Source organism: Equus quagga, chromosome 3 (genome assembly GCF_021613505.1).
Source record: "Equus quagga isolate Etosha38 chromosome 3, UCLA_HA_Equagga_1.0, whole genome shotgun sequence".
Lineage (NCBI taxonomy): Eukaryota > Metazoa > Chordata > Mammalia > Perissodactyla > Equidae > Equus > Equus quagga.
Window position 1 is genome coordinate 129,563,878 of NC_060269.1, and position 19,042 is coordinate 129,582,919.

Sequence of the window (19,042 nt, forward strand, 5' to 3'; positions counted from 1 at the left end):
CTAAGTCAAAAAATTAAGTTGAATTATTTCTACTGCAAAATATTTTCAAAGTATGTTTATGCAATATATTATACTTAATTTTATTAAGACCCTACAAATTTTCTACTTACATTTTCAAAATATAGATTTTTCATATCTATCCTATCTTTATCTATCTTTCTATCCATCTTCACACACACACATATATATATTTATTTATGTAGGTAATTAAGTGCTGAACTAGGAGCAAGAGATCAGGAGAGTCAGACATTCAATCCATTGTCGTGCTAAGCTATGTTGAGGAAGTCAAGTGCTCTTCGTGAATTTCAGTTGCCTTATTTGAAAAAGAAAGTGAGATTAAGATGTTTTCATTTCCACATCAGTCAAATGAAGATATTACTACTCTGCTTATCATGCATTGTAAGAAATACAATTAGATAATATGAAGAATTTAGCAAAATTCTTGACACATAGAAAGTGTCCTAATTTTATTTAAGATTATTTCCAATTCTAAAATTCTGTTGTTCAGTAACTAAGATTCTGTTCATTTTTTTTCTGTTTAATGGGAATAAAGTACAACACTTCTACAAATTATCCATTTGTGCTCTTACCCTTCCCCTTTCAGGCCACGGAATGAAGAGTGCTTAATCCGGCTGTTAACCATTGTAACCTGAGGGGTTGTTGAAAATAAATCTTTTTCGGAAGGCTTTCAAAGGTCCACTGATGATTTCGAAATAGCTTGAGAATCAATTAGATTAACTAAAACATTTTCTACTCAGACATCTCTTAGAAAACTGATGTCTGTATAATGTTTCCTTGACATTGTGAAACCTCTACCATCTCAGCTCTACAAAATGAGTTCTAAAAATTAATACTTGAAGGCAGATTTTTTCCAAATAGTATTTTTTCCTAAAAATTCTCATTTCTAATTAGCATTAGGTCAATATGAATAGTGACTTTTTCTTTGGAAATTACTACTTCATCTTTTTGTGATTTCTTTCTCTCTCTCCCCACACGTACATGCGTGCGCATGTGCACACACACACACACATATATAATATTTTTAGGCAAAAAAACCCTCAAAGTAAAGAAAAAGTATTAAATCAGTCCTTTTTCTTTATTTTCAATGGTTGCAGGAATGAATTATAATTGAAATCTAAAATATGGTTAAAATTACTGCACATTGGACCCAATTAGAAAACTTGTCTTAGATCAGTCTGATAGTAATTAACTTAGTAACTTTAGCAAGCTATTCAACCACTCTGGACTGCAGTTTCTTCATCAAATCGATGATTTGGATTGTATTATCTCTAAAACACTATAAAATATATTTCTGAGATATGTGACTGTGTATAACCAATTAGCTGGAATTTGCTAAAGCAGGCATTGTTTACCTCGCTCACTCCTATATCAACCAATACCTGGAAATTGCTCATCACAAGTAGATTTCCAATAAATATTAATATACAAATCATGCAAATTTCTTTTACTAGTTTGATAGAGTTTTGAATAGAAATTTTTAAATCAACAGGCACAATAATATACTCCAAATAATATACAAAGTATATGCAACCTAATTCATTATGACGCTTTTAAAAATTAAAATTTCAGGAATTTAATGCAATTAACTTTCCATGAGCTTGTTCTCATCACGTAGGGATATGTGCTCTTATGCAAGCCAGGACAGAACTTAGTTGCCAAAACAAAATGAGACCTTGAAATCTCTATAGTATCCATCAATATCCACTCCAAATAACTTGTTTTTACTTACAATAGACTCCCAATAAACATCCATTCAGTTAAAGCAAAAAATACAATTTAATCTCCAAAGTCAACTACCGCAGACATTCCATATGTCATTTTCTGAAGGCACATGGCATTGCTTAATTTGTGCAGCATCTAAGGGATTTAATTCTGCTGAACAATTTGAAACTAATGGAATCTCTTGTCACCAGTCACAGTGGTGAGAGTACTGCTGACTTCATTTCAAAAGGGACCACACTGCTCTGAAGTAGTCCTTTCTATAGAAAATCGAAAAAATCCTTGACGCAGTTTCAAAAATAGGCATTTTAAGGGAAATTACCACCTGATCCATTCCAAAATAAAGGACTGTGCCAATAATATAATGTCAAATGCCAACTCTTGTAAAATATGTGCAAAATCCTAATTGGCACTGACTAATATAATTTCAAACACATAAATTATATCTTATATTTATGTGTAATATCTTACATGTATTATATATACTTAATATTACAATTGCCTTATGATGTTAACATTAAAGTAGAGTCTTATTTCCTTCAAGAAAAAAAAATATGGACCTGAGTCTGAAAGTTGAATTGTCTGATCAAGATTTAAGTACTGCTGTTAAATTACATGGTCAGCCTTGTGATAAATTCTGATTAAGAATTTACACCTTTGTGAACAGATTAGCAGACCTAATTGATTTTGATCTGTTAACTTCAATTTGCAGCTTTAAAAAGGTGTAACCTCACCCGGATTTATGGTTTGAAGCTCTTGTGTTTGAATTAATGAATTGTACATCTGATCTTATATTAAGAAGAATTTTGGTTAAGTACATATATTTCTCTGAGTGGAAGGTCTTTGTCTTAACTCCTAGGCATTGTATGTATTTTCATAAATGTGCCCATTTATTAATCTCCAAACAGCTGAAGCAACAATTTTACGTGTCATGTATTATCTGTCAACCATCAGTTTCCACTTCCATGTAATTATGAGGAGAACTGATCCTCTGATTTATCTTCTCCTCATCCTCCTGGACTTTGCATGTTGTGATAGACATATGGTCAGGATGTCCTGTCACTTGTTAACATACCATCTTGCACATAACAATTATTTATCATAGAAGCTGATGGAGACTCCGAGAAAATCCAGGCACAACAATTATAAACCATCACTTGTAAGTATAGGTTAAGGTTTGAAAAATCATGGTTTATAAGAATTCGTTATGTGAAGATAAATTTCTGTTCAAAATAAATATGGCATCTGAGTGCAGGCTCTGTTTTTCTGATTCTTATTTCATCCATTTTATTAAAATTTTGACATCAAATACATGAAAAATATTTTGGCCTGTTGATAAACATTATGACCCTACATTATATAGTACTTAAGCAGGCTCAAAATATTTTTATTTCATACAAATGATACTTTTTTCCTGAAATAGACAAGAATAAAACTTACTGCGGCAGCTAATTAGCCTCAAAGACAATTATCTATCTTTATAGGAGAAATTTTCCTTTCGATTGGCATTATGGAGATTTTTATTAGTCATTTCCTTTATCATTGCCAATAATAACTTCACTCCTCCAAAACCTTGATTTCAAGGAATCCACACTCTGACCAACACTTCCTAATCTTCTAGTTCTCTTTCCACTACTTCTCAAAAATGTATTTCGCCTCATCAGGCCTCCTAGCTTTGACTGCCTGTTAATTCTTCTTTATCCTTCTTTTTATGCACTTATTTTCCTCTTTAGCCACTTTGATTAGATGGTTCATTCTATCATCATTCCTTTGCATATATTCTTAAACCTCTGTCCTCTTTCCCTCTTACATATCTGGGACAAGGGGAAGTGATTGTGGCATTTGCCTTTGGCACAGAACGTCAAGATGCACCATAAAATTCATAATCAAGATAAACAATATTTTAATACATTTTTTTTGAGGAAGATTAGCCCTGAGCTAACTGCTGCCAATCCTCTTTTTTGCTGAGGAAGACTGGCCTTGAACTAACATCCATGCCCATATTCCTCTAGTTTATATGTGAGATATCTGCCACAGCATGGCTTGACAAGCAGTGTGTAGGTCCACACCTGGGATCTGAACCGACGAACCCCAGGCCACCAAAGCTGAATGTCTGAACTTAACTGCTGCACCACTGGCCCAGGCCCTTATTTCAATATTTTAAAAATAAAAATTAGTGCAAAAAATCTACCATAAGCAAAACACTAAATTAAAAATAAAGGCAGCATCAGTATTTTTCTTTTTGTCTCAGGCTTCAGTATGGCTCAGCTAGGCGCTATTACTGATCCTGCCTACCAAAGTCATTTATCTTCACATTGTCTAAGAAACTGATTTAATTCTATCCCAGTTCCCTATAGAGTCTTTGTCTTTTTAATATTGGACGCTGGGTATAACATTGGGAAAAACAGAAACTTTGGAGGCAATCTAACTTAATTTCAAGTCCCTGCTTTGCAGTATATTATGTTTTTACTTTGATGAATTTACATAAATACCTTAGAGTTTTAGTTAACTGGTCTGCAAAATGGGGATAAAAATAGGGATAATCAACTGTAATTGAATAAGTAATTATAAAGTGTGGCAACCTGCTTTCAGAAATACATCCTCTATTCCTAGTCTAAGTTGACTACATTTTCAAAGATGCTTAAAAACAAGCCATGCTGCTTTTGAACTCGGTACATGCCGAATCGAAGTGCTCCTCCTTCTCTTCTTCCCCATGCTTCATCTCTTAGAAAATCACTACTTATCCCTCAGAACTCAGCCAGGTTGCCACTTCTTCAGGAGACTGTTCTCGAACCCCTAACCAGATCCCATCCCCCATTGTAGGTATTCCTATCAGCATGCACCTTGTAGCATTTGTCAAAGTTGAAATGATTCATTTATGCAATTAATTGGTTAATGCTTGCCCCCCCCGATACTAAATTGCAAGTAAGAGTTCAGTTTCTTTCTTTATTCAGTATTTAATTACAAACACATAGCACGGTGTCTGGTAAACAGTAGGCCTTCAAAGTGAGCAAACAAATAAAAACCTTTTTATGAGTAATGTTTGAATGAATGGTGTTAACCTTGCATTAGTTGATTTTCTTTCCATTAACATTCTAATCAAAGATCTAGGAAGAAAAGACAAAAATATTCGAATCAAATGATCTATTCTAAGATTTTATAGGATGTACAGCAGGGTAAGGTTTTTGCAAAGAATTTCAGGATGTTTTATAATCATAGGACTTATTATGTTAGGTTAATATGTCAGTAATAAATTATCATGATAGTCCTCTGTCGTACTTAAAATACATACTGTGTAATTCAACATGCATTCCTGTTAACATATCTTGAAAGACTCTAAATAAAAATCTACATTCTTAAAATGACCAAAGAAAATCTTTCTGAAAAAATGCCAATGAAACATTTACTAGCAAACCATTAAAGATTTGCATTTCCTCTGAAATATTGCAGCTACACAGAAATAAAAATATAACTATCAGGAACCAGGATATAAATTATTATTATTTACCTGGAAAATCATGTCTTAGTTGTGTGACTTTGAAGAACTTCAGAATCCTCACTTGTATAATTTTATAAAATTCATGGTTATTTGAAAAAAGAATCTCATGAGATAAGTGATGTTTTTAAACTGCAAAACACAATACAAATATTTATGCTAACTTACATAACTATTACATACAGAGCGATTTCCTAGTCTAAAGGAATTTTGAGAGTTCATAAAATTTACTTTTAGTACTGTACTGAAGAATTTGCCTAATGTTGCAGTTAGGCAATTATTGTTAAGACCGAAATCACTAACTCTGAGTAACTTGTGACATATTTTAGCATTTATCTGTCTGGAAATTATTCTCCTTTCACTTTAAAGCTTCAGCTGGCCCTTTGGTAAACTAGTGGGTGTGATTTTCTGTCCCCAGAGATTACAACACGCCTCAAAAAGGCCATCAAAATTCAGTTCAGGTGTCTTCCATCCAGTATATGCTTCTCATCTTTAGTCATGATGTCATGCTTCAAAGGACAGCATGATAAGAATATAGTAACTCCATGACAGTTAAGGGCCCTGCTAAGAAAACCTTAGCCCTAGAAAAACATAAAAATCTTAACTCAAAGATGTGATCAAGTTAAGCTCTCTCCATACGCACCTGAAACACAAAAAGCAGAGTCTGAGGTTACTCAGCTGTGAAGTAACAATGCTATTGCAAGGCGATCACTGAGCAATCTTCTTGTTTTTCCATGAAATGCATTTTCCCAAATCTAATGGATTTGATAACAAAGCAAAAGATGATATCTGGAACAAAATGTTCACATATGAAACTAACTATAACAACTGTGGATTGTCTATGATGGAAGTGACAATAATTAACTACATTTTATAAGCCTAATTTTAATAAAGTCATCATGAGAAGTGTTAATACAAAGAACAAAGCTTCTAAAATGCATTTTTAAAGTATTAGTGAATATGCAAACAGTTACGACTCATCTATAAATATATTTTACGGAGATTAGACAACATTCTAGTTATTACATAAAAAAATCTTTCAAAATTTTTCAACGTTGTTCTCAATTTATTATGTTTTCCTCTTCATGTAAATGAACGCTTTCCTGAAATAATTTTTCCATAAATCCAAAATGTTGCTTAATTTATAAAAACTCTGCAAACATTTTATAAATTTGTATTTTCATTAATTTTGGTAGTATATTTACTCTTACATTTACTGAGAGCTGAGTTCTAATTCTTTGCTGTGTACTTTAAGAGGCTAGTAAATTCAAATGTTGACAGTCTTATTTACATCCAAAATTACATTGCAGAAACACTAAAATCAAATGACTTTTCTTTCTAAGTATGCAAACAAGTTATTTAATTAACATCAAAGAGAGTCAGAATCAGAATTAAGCATAAGAGTACTTAGTTAAGCCCATTTTTTACAGATAAGTATACTGAGGAACAAGGCAGTTTGGGGGTCCGCAAAGGATCCCCCTCCTGGTGACTGATAGACCAGTATCTGAAGACCATTCTCCTGAATGCCAGTATCCTACACATAGGTTTATCTTATTACAAAGTTGTCTTGAAACCTACCTAAAGCTAAGCCAATAGATTTAACATAGATGATAAATTTAAATTGTTGAAGAATTAACTATTATTAGGAAGAAATTTTATCACTATAAATTTATGTTTAATCATATGTAAATATCTGATAGTCATTCCCATAGACTAAAATGAGAGAAATTTCTTCTGAAAACAAATATAAGAATATTTCTGCAATATTCTTTACTAATATGGAAGAATCTATTTCAATATTTAAATATCTGTTTTTTTGTAAGTGAAGCAATTCCAGGGAGATACTTATTTGCATGCAATATACAACTCATAACATATATTTCAACAATTGTCTATAACATATTCCATTCCACATTAATTTTTTAAATTTACTAGTCAATTACAGTCACATTGTATTAAAACATATACACATAAGAAAATCTTCTTACTGTAAGAAAGAAAAATCATATGATCCATAGGCTTAAAATAAAATTTTAACCTCTTAAATTAGTCAGTTTACTACAAAATTAATGTAAAGCCAAGACTGAGAAAAGCCGTAGTAATAAAAACAGAAGTTACATTCTGAACATAAATATAAATATATATGTAGGAATTCATGTCTTCATATTCTAAACTTAATTTGGTCATCTTTAACCCCAAATATCAATCTGTCAACATTTGTCCCTCTGGCTGATTTTTATCAGTGGTTGGATGAAATAAGGAAAATACATATTAAATGCCAGTTGTCTTGTCATGTGGCTTTGCCACCCCTGAGCATCCACTGTAGTTGAATACAATACGATTCTTTTCTTTGTTATGAAATATTTAAATTATTTTTTAGTTAAAGACACTGATAGGAGCAAAGGTGTGTTTTCTAAATGCACACCTGAATTAGGCAAGAGGGAAGGTAAAATTAAATTACAATCTTAATATTCAAGACCATTTTAATGGTTGAAAAATTTTGAACTCAACCTTCAAAATGAGATTTAACACATTCAAAATTCTATAGTCACGATTTCACTCACTTCCTAGTACAGTATGGTTGATATTTTTTCTTTTGCAATTTCATCTACCTATATATCGTCTGAATATCCTAAAGATAAATGGAAATATCCTATATCAAAAGTTGCTAACTTTTTGATTGTTACATTGTAAGAAAGAGAAATTTTTCCTGGGATATTTTATTCCACCTCTGGAATAGAATGTTGAATCTAGGGTAGCGAATTCTAAGAATAAACACCAACTGTACAACATTCAATGATGTGTAAGGCATCCAATTGTTAACATTATGTTTTTATTGTTTATACAAGATGACAAAATTAAATATTTACAATAACTCAGTTATTTTGAAAATATATGTGTGACTTCAGAGAACTGAAGGAACAATCTTTGAATAAAACATATGAATAATATGACAGACAAGGAGGTTTTGGTACACTTGCCATAGGACTTCCTAACAACTTGGGTTGTCCAATTTTGAACAGATGGCTTCTTGTGAAAATGACATTCCACTTAGAGACATCAACATCGAGAGACTGAGTAACAGTGGGTTCAGTGATGATGAAGAGATTCATGCATTGAAAGTATTTTGTGCTAATGTGATTTTATGATCATGTGGAAGTTTACGCAATTGTAATATTTAATATTCATTAAAATGTAAAATACAAGCTTTATATCAATAAAATGTCTTCCAGTTTAGTAATTCTTTAGTTTTGCCTAGTATACTATGAAAGATTTCTGTTAAATTAACATCAGCAGTCATATTTATTTTTCATTTCCAAAAGTGCTTACTTGTCTCTTTGAAATCACTTTCTTCTTTTTGATGATGTTTCACTCCCTGGTTACTTTTATTCTTTAATTTTTAAGTAATATATGGGAATGTTTTATATGTTACTGACAAATCCAAGAATTGATTTTATTGAGGACTTTCTACAATTTTTACTCATGATGCACTTTTTCCTCATTTGTTGCTAACATATTTTTTTTTTTTTTGGAAGAGGATTAGCCCTGAGCTAACATCTGTTGCCAATCTTCATCTTTTGTTGCTTGAGAAAGATTAGCCTTGAGGTAACATCTGTGCCCATCTTCCTCCTGTTTAAATGTGGGTCACCACCACAGTTTGGCTGACTAGGAGTGTAGGTCCACACCAGGGATCTGAAGCCCCAAACCAGGCCACTGAAGCAGAGTGTGCTGAACTTAACCACTATGCCACGGGGCTGGTTCCTGTTGCTAACTTTTTAAAAGACACTTTTTCGTTGAATTTTACCAGTGGAATCCTAAGGATATAATTGGGAAATGCTTTTCAATAGAAAAATATTGAGCTTGTTTGTATCAAGTCTAAGGTAGAGCTATCAATCTGGTGCCACCTTAATTTATTAATTCGCAAGTCCCACTTTTACAAAGTTGTATAAATCTGTACTCTATGTTTATGTGACAACAGGCTCACTCTTGGTTGCAAGAAGTCTCAAAAGAGACTGTTTTTTCCTTGTATCTTTAGTGTGTTAGGGTTGTTTCTTGTTATTTTCCAAACGAATGTCATGAGATTCACCATCTTTAAATGCATAAAAACTTGAAAATATTGATGGATAAACACTATTAACAATTTCCTATAAAAATTATCTAGATGTACTGCCTAACAGCCTTAAACAATTGTGATACCAGATAGATTGGCATACTTGGGGCAGAAAGTTACATTTTAATAGTGGTTCCTGTTATTAAAAATGAAGTATATTCACCCTATATGACAAACACATTAATAGTAGTACCTTATCAACTTTGAGGGTCTTAAACTTTTATTTTAATATAAGAAATTTGCTGAATTGCCAAAAACACTCAAAAAGGATTTTGTACAAATTAAAATGGATAAAGAATTAATTTTTTTATTATTATAGATCATAGCCAAAAGTTAGAGTTTTCCATTTTTAATTTTCCTTAATCCCTTATTAAATTATATATTTCACACTTGTTTGTTATACACCCATACTCTTTCTTGATTCAATCCTTGCTGAGGATATAAGACAGTTAAAAAATCAATCCCTCATTTGTAATTTATTAAAGGTAGTGACAGGAGCAAAACTAACATGTACATATATGTAATACAAAGTGGAATAAGATAAAGACCATGATGGAAAATATATGTTGGTAAACGGTACATAATGGGAGATAATTGTTTTTAAAGTAGGAAAAGATTGGCGGTTAGAGAATTATAAAAGCTTTGAGAGGTTTGATGGAGAAGAAAGAAGAGATTGGGTGTGGAAGAACATATTTTTATGGGAAATATACAGGAAGCGGTGGTTTGCAACTTGAAGAAAGAACATACTCTATAATTGCACTTATACGTAATATCTAAAATATACAAATGTATAAAGGTAGAAAGCAGATTAGAGGTTAGCAAGTGCTGAAGGGAGGAAGGAAGAAGAACATGGGCATGGTTGTTAGCTCAGAGACAATCTTCCTCAGCAAAAAGAGAAAGATTGGCAGTGGATGTTAGCTCAGGGCTAATCTTCTTAAAAAAAAAAAGTTGGTCACAGATATATAGGTTTATTTATGTACTCTTAATTCTATTTGAATGCACTATATGTCTATTTCTATCCCAGTACCACGCTATTTGATTACTGTTCCCTTGTACGAAGTTTGGAAATCAGAGAGTGAGAGTCTTCTGAATGTGTTGTTCTTTGGTAAGATTATTTTGACTATTCAGGGCCTCTATTCCAAATTTTCTGATTTTTTTTTTTTTTAATCATGACACTATGTTAGATTTTGACAAATACCTTTCCTGCATCAATACAAACGATTGGGGTCTTTTTCTTCTCTTTTTTCCTCTATTTTGTTCCCTCCTTTTGTTCCCCCATTAATGTATTGTACTACATTGAGTGCTTTTCTTATGTTGAATCAACTTTTCATTCCTGTGATAAATCCCACTTGGTCATGGTATATAATCCTTTTTATATGCTACTGGATTCAGTTTTCTAGGATTTCGTTGAGGATTTTTGCATCTACATTCATATAGAATATTGGTCTGAAATTTTCTTTTCTTTTGATTCTTTATCTGGCTTTAGTATTACGATAATGTCAAAATCATAGAATGAGTTAGGAAGTATTCCATGGTCTTTTAGGTTTTGGATAACTTTGAGAAGTATTGGGGTTAATTTATCTAAATGTTTCGTAGCCTTCACTAGTGAAGCCATTGGGCCCTGAGCTTTTCTTTTTGGGGCAATTTTTGATTAGTGATTTAATTTCTTTATTTTTTATTTGTCTGTTGAGATTTTCTATTTATTCTGAAATCAGTTTAGCTAACTGGTATATTTCTGGGACTTGTCCGTTTGATCTACATTATCTAATATGTAGGAATACAATTGTTTATATATTTTGTTATAATAATTTTTCCTTCCGTAAGGTTAACACTTAATATGTCCATCTTCACTTTTGATTTTAGTTTTTTGTGTCTTCTCTCTATCTCCCTCTTTTTTTATTTTCTCTTAGGAAGATTCATCCTGAGCTAACAACTGTGGCCAATCTTCCTCTATTTCGTATGTGAGCTGCTGCCACAGCATGGCCACTGATGAGTGGTGTAGGTCCACACCCAGGAACTGAACCCAGGCCACCACAATGGAGCATGCCAAACCTAATCACTAGGCCACCAGGTCTGGCCCTTCTCTCTTTTTTTCTTCGTCATTCTAGCTAAAGATTTTTCAATTCTGTTGATCACTTAAAAGAGGCAACTTTTCATTTTGTTGATTATCTCTATTTATTTTTCTATTCTCTATCTTATTTCTCTGCTCTAATAATTAGTATTTCATCCCTTCAGCTAACCTTGTGTTTAGTTTGTTGTTCTTTTTCTAGTTACTGAAGGTGTAAATTTAGGTTGCTGATAGAGATCTTTCCACTTGTTTTAATGTAGGCATTTGCAGGCATAAATTCCCCTCTGATCACCGCATTGGCTGCATCCCGTAAGTGTTTGTATGCTGTGTTTTATTTTTCCATATAAGTATTTTCTAATTTCCATTGTGATTTATTTTTTGAGACTTTGTTCAAGAGTGTGCTATTTCCATACATTTGTGAATTTTCCAGTTCCCCTTTTGTCATTGATTTGTAGCTTTATTCCATTGTCTTCAGAAAATATACTTTCTATGATTTCAAACATTTCAAAGTTATTAAGACTTGTTTTGGGGCCCACTTTGATCTATCTTGGAGAGTATTCTATGAATCCTTCAAATTGTGTTTTTTGCCTTTTGTTATGCCTTGTAATTTTTTCTTGATTTCCAGATGTGAAGGACCAGGCTCTGTTGTAAATAAGCCTTTAGTAATGAGGTGGTGAGGTGTGGGGTAAGGAGAATTGTTCTACAGTCCTATGATTAAGTCTCGGTCTTTTTGTGAGCCTATTTCTTGAACTGTGAACTTGACAAGTGTTTCTCATTTTTTCTGCCTCCTTTAGGCGGGAGGTGATCGCTCGAGCTAGATTTGAGTATTTCCTTTCTCCAGGTCAGTTAGGTTCAGGTAATATTCTAGCAGGTTAGGATCTGATTAACTAGTTTCCCCCGAAGGAAGGCCTTGTTAAGAAGAACAGAGTGTTCTGTTATATTTCAAAATGATTCTTTTTCCCTTCCTCTGCTGGAAGCACAAGAGGATTTTTCCCAATATTTACTATGGGAACCTGGTCAGGCTCTTGGAGGTGAATCTCACAATATTATGAGGACTCCTCTATGACTGGATCCCCCTGGAGTTTTTAACTCTCAGAGTTGTCCACAATGAGCCTCCAGCAATTCATCAGTTACAGTTCAGATTGTCCTACCCCGGCACTGGTTACTGAAGTGGTTTCCACTCATCAATCGACCCTGGCAAGCCAAGACTCCCGGTATTCACCTGTCTCTCCAATACTGGGGATAACAGTTTACCACGTGTCCTCACCTCTCTTATGAATCTAAGAAGAGGCATTGATTTTTCTGTCTGTTCAGCTTTTACTTCTTAGGACATAGTGGCAACTTTCAAGCTCTTTACATGTGTAACCAGCTGTACTTGTTTTTGATGTTACTTTGGGAGATGAAAACTGGAAGATGTCTACTCCACTATTTTGCTCTTGCCCTCATTTTTTTTTTTTTTTGGAGGAAGATTAGCCCTGAGCTAACTGCTGCCAATTCTCCTCTTTTTGCTGAGGAAGACTGGCCCTGAGCTAACATCTGTGCCCATCTTCCTCTACTTTATATGTGAGACGCCTACTACAGCATGGCTTGTCCAGCAGTGCCATGTCTGCACCCGGGATCTGAACTGGTGAACCCCGGGCTGCTGAAGCAGAACGTGTGCACTTAACCACTGCTCCACTGGGCCGTCCTCTCTTGCCCTCATTTTTAAAGCTACTTTTACAAGATATAGAATTCTATTTTGTTAGTCCTTTCTCCCTACTCATTTACCCAGTATTTAAAGATGTCTTCCTTATGTATTCTAGCTTATGTTTCTGATGATAATTTTGTGCATATTCTTATCATGATTCTTTTGTATGTAATGAATACCACCCACTGCCACTCCCACTTGATTTTAACTCTTTTGCTTATTTATGGTTTTCATCAGAATGAATGATGTGACTGCATATAATTTTCTTTGTATTTGTTGAACAGAGGATTTGCTGGGCATCCTCTATCAAATTTGATCATACTAGTTTTGATTTTCATTTTGGTGATGGTTTTTCCCAATATTTCTCCAAATATATATGTTTTTTTCTTCCTCATTTTCTCTTTTCTATTCTTCAGGAAATCAAATTGTACTCTAATTATGCCTCAGTTAGACCACTGGATAGTGTCTCACAAGTCATTGAGACTTGCTTACTTATTGCAATTTTTCTTTTTCTCAGTGCTTGAGCTTGGATAATTATGTTTTGAGTGTGTTTATTCTTTTTCATTTGTGTTCTGTCAATTGTATCCAATGCTTTTTTAAAAAATTCATATATTGAATTATTTAAATCTACGACTTTCATTTGGTTCTTTTTCATAGTTTGCCAATATCTCCTAAAATTCTTGATGCCTTCAATTATTATTACCAACTTTTTTCTCTAGATCCATTAAATATTTATGACAGTAATTTTAAAGAATTTGTCTATGTATTACAATAACTGGATTTTTTTTATTCCATTCACATTGAATGATATTTTTTCTTTGTACTATGAATCACATTTTTCATACACACCTTTTGGTTTTCATTTTAGATTGTAGTCTCAAATCCTCCTTCTAAGTGTGATCTTTTCCAATGATTTATATCTGGTATTTGAACATATGTTTGTTTGTTTATTCTGTCTCAACATAAGAATGTTTGCTTTATTTATAAGAATTTTTATTTTAAAGAAAATTTGCTTTATGCCATTAGGATAATTTCCTCTTAATTTGCTCATTGTTGAAACCATGGTACATAGAAACATACTAGACACAAAGACTATACCAATAAATCTTTGTTCAATAAATGAATTTATTTATTTATGAATAACTCTTATACGTGTTTAAAATAGTTTGAAATCATTTCCATTGAATACGTACCTCAGTGAATTTTCATTTACCATCTTCAAATAAAGTGAAAGCTACAGAACTTTCCATAGGAAAAACTCCTTACATGTTTAGTGAGACAGTCTTAATTTAGGAAGAAATATTAGTGTGGATGGTTATTAGCAAGTTCTAAATGTTTTCTAAGCCAAGTAACTGAGTAGGAGTCCCCGAGGAGCATCTTCATCATTAAAGTTACTTACAGGAGTGAATGACTGACAAATAGATCAATAAAGATTCTCGTGGGGAACCAAAATGAAGAAACTCTATGTCTGGTACTTCAGGGTCCTTAGAGACCAAAGAGTGTGAACACAAAGTCTGTAAATGTTTGACAAATATTGCTAATGACTGCAAGTAAAATTTATATATGCACCATGTGTATATTCGGAAAATGTTTACCAAAAACATTTAAATTAAAAACTTACTTATAAGGAGCTATTACAAAGGAAAATATAGGTAGGAGCAACAGGAAATGAGAAAATCTGAGAGAAGACACTTCTCCTTTTTGAACAGTCAAGAAATTAATGTGGAGATTAATTTTCCTGATAGGAAAATTTTCCTGATAGGAAAATACTTGGTTTTTTGTTGGAAAAAATTATTTCAACAATGACCAACAAGTGAGAGTAGATATATTTTATATGATAATGAGGAAATTCAAACAAATAAACAACAAACAATGATCTATTTGCAAATTAGCTAAAATTATAGAGCTTCTCTAAAGTAGAATTAATTTTTTTAATTGTTTTATTTCCATCTAATTGATTACTAATTTACTTTACCCAAAGTTATAGTTCTGTCCATTCACTACTCATTTTGGGATTTGAAGCCTTCTCAGGGTAATGAATCTTTGACTTAGTCATCAGATTCTATTACCCAGCTCCAGTCATGCCAAATAACTTCCCTCAGTTGCTGTAGTGGGAGGATAGCATTTCCTCCTTTTTCCACAAATTCTTGAATTCCAGAGCAAACCTTACCCATATTTGCATGATTTTTTAAAAAAGTGATTGCTAATGTATTTGAAGTTTTGATATATTTATTGAAATTTGTAAAGATTTTCAAATTTCCATTCAACAGCTGACTAAAAATTATACATATATATATACCATTGATTTATTTAATTCTTACTTCAAAGTAAATTTTTAAAGAGGAATTTGTTATATATTTTGTATGTATTATTTAATTTCCTCTAGAAAGACACCTGCTTGTAAGCGATGTATGAGAGTATCCTACTTGCATATTTCCAAAATATGGATAACATCCTTCTTTTTAATACTTTACTACACAAAAGAGCTCTATTAATACGTCTCATTAATACCTGTATATATACATAGTCCTAGCATTTATCAGCTTATGATACAAAATAGTCATTTGATTAAAAAATGTTGAAGTGGAAAAATAAGAAATTAATAAGTGGAAATAACCTAACTTATGACTGCATTATCCCATCTGATACGGCTGGAAAATGTTTCCATATATTGTATATGAAAGAATCAGAAGAAAATGTCGGAATAGAAAAATCTATGATTAACTATATTTTGTGGGTTTTTTCCCCAGATAAATTCAACATAATCAGTTCACTATAATTTGGTACTGTTGTGGCTGGAGACGTGTACTACTCTATGAAATGTTACAGACATGTACTACTCTATGAAATGTTACTGGTCCATTATAAGGTCAGTAGATAAACTGAGAGTGAACATTTGGAAATTTTTATAGCCATGTTGTATATAACTTATAACACAATAATTCCAATTTCTAGGCATATACTCCAGAGATGTATACAAGAAGTTTCATAGAAGCAATAATTCTTCTAGCTCCAAACTGAAATCAGTTTGTGTGCAAGAGCCAGAAAATGAATGAATACATTTTAGTACACTCATCGAATTCTATCTTTAGCAAAAATAAATGAGGTAAAGCAACAAAATTAACATGTATGAATTTCAGGGAAAAAATGGTGAATGAAAAAGCAAACGAATGAAAATATCAACAGTGTGATTTCATTAATGTAAAATTTGAAAACATAGAAAACTGAAGAATACTTTGATTAAGGATATTTACTAGTTAAATTTATAAAGAAAATCATGGAGAGGCTAAATAAAAATTTCAAGATAGTTAACCTTTGAGGTGAGGGAGGAGCAGCGATCACAAGGGCTCTGTGGCTTTATAAATATTGCTGATTTTCTATCTATTAAGTAGATAATTTCTAATAAAAAACATATTTTAAGTAAAAATCAGTAAGTACTAGCTGGTAATCTAGATCACTACTTCTCAAAGTTTATTGAGCATATACATAACGAGCTCATCTTGTTAAAATTGTTTTGACTTAATAGATACTGAGTGGGATATAATATTCTGAATTTCTAGTGAATTCCCAAGTGAGGCCCATGCTCTCAGTTTGCAATCTACACCTTGAGTAGCAAGAATCTAGATCTCATTAAAAAAGAGAGAGATTAAGAAATTAGCAGATGAAAATGAAACAAAGGTACAAATATGGTTATGAGTAGTAACTTCAGTTAAATATTAGATCATTATACTTCAATATTTGTATCAATTTTGGTATAGAACAAGGATGGAATTTTGAATTAGAAAAGGTAGATTTATATATTGAATCCCAAATTTTTAGTTGTGAAAATTTTGCAAAATTACTTTAAACTACTTTTGCCTCAACTATATAATGGGAAAGAGAACCCCTATCTTTTAGAAGACTTCAGAAGATTAAGTAGGGTAATTTTCTATAGAGCACTTAACATAATTCCTGGCACATGATATTACAGTTCGATAAATTATATTAAATCTGTTAAGCATTTGTGATAATATGTTGACATTAACTTTTAAAAGTATTTTATCCTTTATTATAAAATGATACTTCTTTTCATCTATTTTATATTTTATGTTTATTTTATAAGAAAATAAGAGCCAATTCAATTATGTCGAATAAACTCACTTTTGATACTACATGTTGTAATTCTCCAAAGTTTTAGGAATTGATCCTTGGTTTCTATTTTGTCTGACAATGAAATCTCCATCAAATACCAAACAAAAGAAATAGAAATCTATGCTTATAATAGTTATATAAATGAATTTCCTAAAACCCTCTCAAAGCTTACAAGTGGTTTATGTAGAAACAACCCATCCTCATATTGGAACGTTATGATATTCACAGGTTTGTTACCACGGTTTAGTTAAGTAACACCAGTCCCGCAATAATATGATTCATATTTCATCTTCCATGGTATATTATTTGTCAGTAATTGTATAAAGTACAAACTTTGTTGTTTCACTGCACAAATGAAGCACTATGTAAATAATAGATGTGCATCCTGATCAGTAACAAATCACATCATTTCTTTCGAAGTCTGTCAAAGATTGCTCCCTATGCAGCCATTATTCAGCTCACGCGCAGACAAGAAAGTGTGTGGTTTTGCTGATTTCATATCTTGCAATGTAAATCCATCTTCATCATGTTACAAAATGGATAATTCAAGTGGTAGTTGACAAAGTTAAAAGTGCAACATAGAAAGGAAAAGTGATAACACTGGAAAATAAATTAGAATTAAAATATAAATGGAGTTATAGAGAAAATATATACCTGACCTTGAAAATGTTGATATTGCTGCCTTTCTAGAGACCCTAGAAGAGTGTAGTGAAAATGAACTTACTAACATAAATGAGGAGAGTGATTGTAACAAAAAAGATGAAGATGCCTTGGAGAAAGTGACACCAGCAAAACATTTCATATTAAAGTAACCGTCAGAGATATTTCACAAGGTTGAAAGCGCAAAGGATTAAATGTGGGTGGTGGATGCAAATTTAAAAAGAAGTAAGACAATCTGCTAAGTCATTGAAAAGATAGCCACTCCATCTTGAAAGTTATATGACAAAAAGAAGGCAAGCAGTGTTCAAACTATTCTTAAGTACTTTTTAAAGAAATAAAAACTCTGTAATGTTTTAAATAACAGTGTATAACAAATATGATATTTTTTCATTTCCTTTTACATTACAAAAGATATTGAAAGACATTTTGACTTTTTAATTGATTATGGAACAATCGTAATTTTTCATTCTGATAATAAGATAATTTTCCATGATTTTAGATTTTAGCTTTCATATTAATTTTTATAATCCCACACTACTGTGTAAAATGGCTACCCATAGATTGACCTGGAAGATGATCCTTAGCACCAAACTAAGACTTGTTTCTAATTATGTAAGATTTATTATATATATATTTTTAATTGACTATAACAACATCACATGCTTAGATATATAGCTATATTTTCAAACTTAAAATAATGCAATTACTGCATTTCTAGATTTCTGGTTTTGTTTATTTTTATTCATGTTAATTTATTTTTTTCTAACCATTGATTCTGCTGTGATGCTAATTCTAAGCAAGTTTATACAGTTTTCTAGTATAATTTGTACAGCTTAAGTAATGTTCACAGATGTCTAATTAGCTTTCGCAGAATCACATACTTACTAAAAAATATTAGAGATTGGCTTACAAATCCCTCAGAACATTCAAATAATAAGTTAAAGAGAACTTAAAATAGTCTTAAAATTTATAAAATCCAAACATAAATCAGAGCTGCAAAAAGTGAGCATATGTTTAAAGCATATTGCACTTATCTAATTGTGTGCATTTGGTAATCTAAATTGTTTTAAGGGAAGATGTTGCATTTTGTAAGAAATATGCCTAGAAATTCTTGTATGGGCACTTCAGACAGAAATAAAACATAACCCA